A 7143-nucleotide genomic window follows, 5' to 3' on the forward strand; every position below is an offset into this window, starting at 1 on the left:
CTCTGACATCTTCAATCACAATATTTATTATAGCACCCATTCTAGCACTGGCACTCACCCTAACCATGTGAGTGCCACTACCAATACCATACCCACTAGTCAACATAAACCTGGGAGTATTATTTATACTAGCCATATCAAGCCTTGCCGTATACTCTATTCTATGATCAGGATGAGCTTCCAACTCCAAATACACCCTCATTGGGGCACTACATGCAGTAGCTCAGACTATCTCATACGAAGTGACATTAGCGATAATTCTATTATCCTTACTATTAATAAGTGGATCTTTTATGCTCTCTACCCTGATCACTACCCAAGAGAAACTATGACTACTAGTACCCACATGACCTTTAGCCATAATGTGATTCATCTCAACCCTGGCCGAAACTAACCGAGCACCCTTCGATCTAACAGAAGGAGAGTCCAAGCTTGTCTCCGGCTTTAATGTAGAATACGCAGCAGGCCCATTTGCACTTTTCTTTCTAGCTGAATATGCAAACATCATCATAATAAACATCCTCTCAGTAACACTTTTTATAGGAGCCTTTCACGACCCCTACATCCCAAGCCTTTACACAGCTAACTTTGTAGCAAAAACACTCGCCTTGACGGCTCTATTCCTATGAATCCTAACATCCTACCCACGATTTCGCTATGACCAACTAATTCATCTATTATGAAAAAACTTCTTACCATTGACACTAGCACTATGCATATGATGCATATCAATACCAATCGCCATGTCAAGTATCCCTCCTCAATCATAAGAAATATGTCTGACAAAAGAATTACTTTGATAGAGTAAATAATAGAGGTTTAAACCCTCTTATTTCTAGAAAAATAGGCATTGAACCTACACCTGAGAACTCAAAAATCTCCGTGCTACCAATTTACACCATAATCTATAGTAAGGTCAGCTAAATAAGCTATTGGGCCCATACCCCGAAAATGTTGGATTATAACCTTCCCATACTAATAAACCCCATTATATTTGTTATCTTAATAACCCTATTCCTAGGAACTATACTTGTTCTAATTAGCTCTCACTGATTAATAATTTGAATCGGCTTTGAGATAAATATACTAGCCATAGTCCCTATCTTAATAAAAAATTTTAACCCACTAGCCATAGAAGCAGCCACAAAATATTTCCTAATTCAAGCCACCGCATCCATGCTATTAATACTAGCTATTACCCTTAACCTAATAACCTCCAGACAATGGGCCATCACAAATATACACAACACCGCACCATTGACCATTATCACTGTGGCTATGGCCATAAAACTAGGAATAGCCCCATTCCACTTCTGAGTACCAGAAGTAACACAAGGAAGACCATTATCATCAGGCATGTTACTTCTAACCTGACAAAAGATTGCACCAATCTCAGTCCTATACCAAAACATACCTACAATCAACATAAATATGCTAGCAATTATAGCTGCGCTTTCAATCCTAGTTGGAGGCTGAGGAGGTCTAAACCAAACCCAACTACGAAAAATTATAGCATACTCCTCAATTGCTCACATAGGTTGAATAACAATAATTATAGTATACAACCCGGACATTGCTATCCTAAACCTCCTAATCTACATCATAATAACACTGTCTATATTCACAGTACTATTATAGAACTCATCAACAACAACTCTATCCCTGTCCCACCTATCAAACAAAATACCACTAATTACAGTTCTCTTACTTCTAATTCTACTATCACTCGGAGGCCTTCCTCCGCTAACTGGATTCATGCCCAAATGAATGATTATCCAAGAACTTACTAAAAATAACATAGTAATACTACCAACAATAATAGCGGTAACAGCATTACTTAACCTATATTTTTACGTACGCCTAGTGTACTCCACAACACTAACAATACTTCCAACTGCCAACAACATAAAAATAAAATGACAATTTGAAACAATAAAAATTACAAAACTAACTTCACCCCTAATTATTCTATCCTCAATAACACTACCACTCACCCCTATCATATCAATCCTAAACTAGGGACTTAGGTTACACAGACCAAGAGCCTTCAAAGCTCTAAGCAAATACAAATTATTTAGTCCCTTATCTAAGGACTAGAAATTTAATCCACATCACCTAAATGCAAATCAGGCACTTTAATTAAGCTAAATCCTTACTAGACTGATGGGATACAAACCCACAAAACATTAGTTAACAGCTAAAAACCCTAATCAACTGGCTTCAATCTGCTTCTCCCACCATAAAAAAAAAGTGGCGGGAGAAGTCCTGGCAGAGTTGAAGCTGCTTTTTTGAATTTGCAATTCAATATGTAATCACCTCAGGACTTGGCTAGAAGAGGGCTCTAACCTCTATATTCAGATTTACAGTCTAATGCTTACTCAGCCATCTTACCTATGTTCACTAACCGTTGACTCTTCTCAACAAATCACAAAGATACTGGCACACTATACCTCTTATTTGGCGCTTGAGCTGGGATAGTAGGCACCGCATTAAGCCTTCTAATTCGTACTGAGCTAGGTCAGCCTGGAACCCTTCTGAGAGATGACCAAATCTATAATGTAATTGTCACCACACATGCATTCGTGATAATCTTTTTTATGGTTATGCCAATCATAATCGGGGGCTTTGGAAACTGACTAGTCCCCCTGATAATTGGGGCCCCTGACATGGCATTCCCTCGTATAAATAACATAAGTTTCTGATTATTCCCTCCCTCTTTTCTACTTCTCCTGGCCAGAGCTGGAACCGGGTAAACTGTATATCCTCCTTTAGCAGGAAACTTAGCACATGCAGGGGCATCAGTAGATCTATTTTTTCTCTCCACTTAGCAGGTATCTCATCAATCCTGGGGGCTATTAATTTTATTACAACTATTATCAACATAAAACCTCTTGCAATAAATCAATACCAAACTCCACTATTCGTATGATCAGTCCTAATTACAGCCGTACTTCTGCTACTATATCTACCTGTACTAGCCGCTGGCATTACTATGCTCTTGACAGATCTCAATCTAAACACAACCTTTTTTGATCCTGCTGGAGGAGGAGACCCTATCCTATACCAATACCTATTCTAATTTTTTGGGGCATCCCGAAGTATACATTTTAATTCTCCCTGGTTTTGGAATAATTTCCCACATTGTAACCTACTACTCAGGAAAAAAAGAAACTTTTGGGTATATGGGGATAGTCTGAGCAATAATATCTATTGGTTTTTTAGGCTTTATCGTATGAGCACACCATATATTCACAGTTGGAATAGATGTTGATACACGAGCCTATTTTACATCAGCTACTATGATAATTGCAATTCCAACAGGCGTGAAAGTATTTAGCTGACTGGCAACTCTGCACGGAGGAAACGTGAAATGAGCTCCAGCTATATTATGAGCCCTAGGCTTTATCTTTTTATTTATAGTTGGAGGTTTAACTGGCATTGTATTGGCCAACTCATCCCTAGACATTGTCCTTCATGATACCTACTACGTAGTAGCCCACTTTCATTACGTCCTCTCTACGGGAGCAGTTTTCGCTATCGTAGGGGGCTTTGTTCACTGATTCCCACTATTCTCAGGATACACCCTCAACAATACATGAGCAAAAATTCATTTTACAATCATGTTTGTAGGCGTAAACATGACTTTCTTTCCTCAACATTTCCTTGGACTATCAGGAATACCTCGACGTTACTCGGACTACCCAGATGCTTACACAATATGAAATACTGTGTCCTCTATGGGATCTTTTATCTCACTAACTGCTGTAGTGCTCATAGTCTTTATAATCTGAGAAGCATTCGCCTCTAAATGAGAAGTTCTCATAGTAGAATCAACAAACACTAACCTCGAGTGACTACATGGCTGCCCACCACCCTATCACACATTCGAAGAGCCTGCCTTCGTAAATTTAGTCAAAGCAAGAAAGGAAGGAATCGAACCCTCAAACAATGGTTTCAAGCCAATATCATAACCTTTATGTCTCTCTCAATCACAGAAGTATTAGTAAAATTGTTATAACTTTGTCAAAGTTAAGTTATAGGTTTAAACCCTTTATACTTCTATGGCGTATCCACTCCAACTAGGCTTTCAAGATGCCACATCTCCAATTATAGAAGAATTACTTCACTTTCATGACCACACACTAATAATCGTCTTCTTAGTTAGCTCTCTAGTACTATACATTATTTCTCTCATACTAACAACTAAACTCACCCATACAAGTACGATAGATGCTCAAGAAGTAGAGACTATCTGAAGTATCTTACCTGCAATCATCTTAATCCTCATCACCCTGCCCTCCTTATGCATCCTTTACATAATAGACGAAATTAATAACCCCTCTTTAACCGTAAAAACAATAGGCCATCAATGATACTGAAGCTATGAATATACAGATTACAAAGACCTAAGCTTTGACTCATACATGATCCCAACTCAAGACTTAAAGCCTGGTGAACTTCAACTTTTAGAGGTAGATAATCGACTTGTACTACCTATAGAAATAACTATCCGCATACTCATTTCATCTGAAGATGTTCTGCACTCTTGAGCCATCCCATCTTTAGGTCTAAAAACAGATGCTATTCCCAGACGTCTAAATCAAACAACCCTGATGTCAACCCAACCAGGCCTGTTCTACGGACAATGCTCAGAGATCTGCAGCTCAAATCATAGCTTCATGCCAATCATCCTTGAACTAGTGCCTCTAAAAACATTTGAAAGCTGAACTGCATCTATACTGTAAATCATTAAGAAGCTCGTAGCACTAACCTTTTAAATCAGAGACAGAGAACACACCTCTCCTTAATGACATGCCTCAACTAGACACCACAACATGATCTATTACAATTATATCCATAATCCTAACTCTCTTTATCCTATTTCAATTAAAAATCTCTAAACACCACTACCCTCACAATGCACAGACTTCAATAAAACTACACCATAAAACACTCACTCTCTGAGAAAAAAAATGAACAAAAATCTATTTGCCTCTTTTATTACCCAAATAATAATAGGAATCCCTATTGTCACAATTATCATTATGTTCCCAATAAATCTTCTTCCCAACATCAAAACGACTGATTAATAACCGTGTCATATCTATCCAGCAATGACTCTTTAAACAAACATCCAAGCAAATAATAAGTATCCACAACTACAAAGGACAAACTTGAACCTTAATATTAGTAACACTAATTATCTTCATTGTGTCTACAAATCTGCTAGGCCTACTACCCCATTCATTTACACCCACAATCCAATTATCAATAAACCTGATCATGGCTGTTCCCCTATGAGCAGCTACCGTAATTACAGAATTCCGACACAAAACAAAAATATCTCTAGCCCACTTTCTACCCAAAGGCACACCAACACTTCTTATCCCAATACTAGTAATTATTGAACCAACAATCAGTCTATTAATCCAACCCCTGGCACTTGCAGTACAACTAACTGCCAATATTACTGCGGGCCATCTACTAATACACCTAATCGGAAGTGCAACTCTTGCTCTAATATCAATCAATCTCACTGTGGCCACAACCACTTTTTTTTTTTTTTTTGTATATAATTATTTTTTATTGAAGGGTCGTTGACACACAGTATTACATTAGTTTCAGGTGTACAACACAGTGATTCAACATTTATATACATGATAATTCTAGGTACCAGTTATCACCATACCAAGTTGTTACAATATTTTGACTATATTCCTTATGCTATACATTACATCCGGTTACTTATTTATTTTACAATTGGAAGTGTGTACTTTTTTTTTTTTTTGTGAGGTTATCTCTCATATTTATTGATCTAATGGTTAACAACAATAAAATTCTGTATAGGGGAGTCAATGCTCAATGCACAATCATTAATCCACCCCAAGCCTAATTTTCGTCAGTCTCCAGTCTTCTGAAGCATAACAAACAAGTTCTTACATGGAGAACAAATTCTTACATAGTGAATAAGTTACATGGTGAACAGTACAAGAGCAGTCATCACAGAAACTTTCGGTTTTGCTCATGCATTATGAACTATAAACAGTTCAAATATGAATACTCATTTGATTTTTATACTTGATTTATATGTGGATACCACATTTCTCTCTTTATTATTATTATTTTTAATAAAATGCTGAAGTGGTAGGTAGATACAAGATAAAGGTACAAAACATAGTTTAGTGTTGTAAGAGAGCAAATGTAGATGATCAGCTGTGTGCCTGTAGACTATGTGTTAATCCAAGCTAGACCAGGGCAATAAAACATCCACTTATGCAGAAGATTTCTCTCAGAACAGGGGGGGTGAGGTTCTAAGCCTCACCTCTGTTGATCCCCAATTTCTCACCTGATGGCCCCCCTGCGACTGTGCACAACCACTTTTATTATCCTAGTCCTACTTACAATTCTTGAATTTGCGGTCGCACTCATTCAAGCATACGTATTCACTCTCCTAGTTAGTCTTTACTTACATGACAACACATAATGACCCACCAAACTCACTCTTACCACATAGTAAATCCAAGCCCTTGGCCTCTAACCGGAGCCCTACCGGCTCACCTAATAACATCAGGTCTAGCAATATGATTCCACTTTAACTCTGTAGTACTACTGTCCCTAGGACTAACAACAAATTTTTTAACAATATACCAATGATGACATGACATTATACGAGAAAGTACCTTTCAAGGCCACCATACACCTACAGTCCAAAAAGGACTCCGATACGGCATAATCTGGTTCATCGTCACAGAAGTATTCTTTTTCGCTGGCTTTTTCTGAGCATTCTACCACTCAAGCCTAGCCCCCACCCCTTAGACACCTTAGTGAGTCATAAGAACATTAAAGTTTGAGAAGCACTGTCTTACTTAGTTCACTGTTCTGTGAAAATATCAAGTAGTACAATATTTCACTAATAAAAATACAAAATTCTCCTTTCTGCTCCTCTCTCATATCCCATCCCAAGTCTTCTCTAGTTTTGGTCACTATTGGACACTTTTTTAACCTTTCTATGCAAATATGAAAGCATAATTCATGAATTCTCAACAGTTTACAAATCTATGAATATGAAGATAATTTGGGCACAAAATAATTACTTGAGGCTTTAAAAAATCATGTTCTAATAATGGATAATCTTAAATGAGC

General features: G+C 37.6%; 1 pseudogene; it reads left to right on the forward strand.

Moving 5' to 3' along the window:
- The first annotated feature begins 2378 nt into the window (after positions 1 to 2378).
- LOC118931947 (cytochrome c oxidase subunit 1-like) lies at positions 2379 to 3997 on the forward strand (annotated as a pseudogene).
- The last annotated feature ends 3146 nt before the right edge of the window (positions 3998 to 7143 follow it).

This window comes from Manis pentadactyla, chromosome 5 (genome assembly GCF_030020395.1).
Source record: "Manis pentadactyla isolate mManPen7 chromosome 5, mManPen7.hap1, whole genome shotgun sequence".
In the NCBI taxonomy this organism is placed as follows: domain Eukaryota; kingdom Metazoa; phylum Chordata; class Mammalia; order Pholidota; family Manidae; genus Manis; species Manis pentadactyla.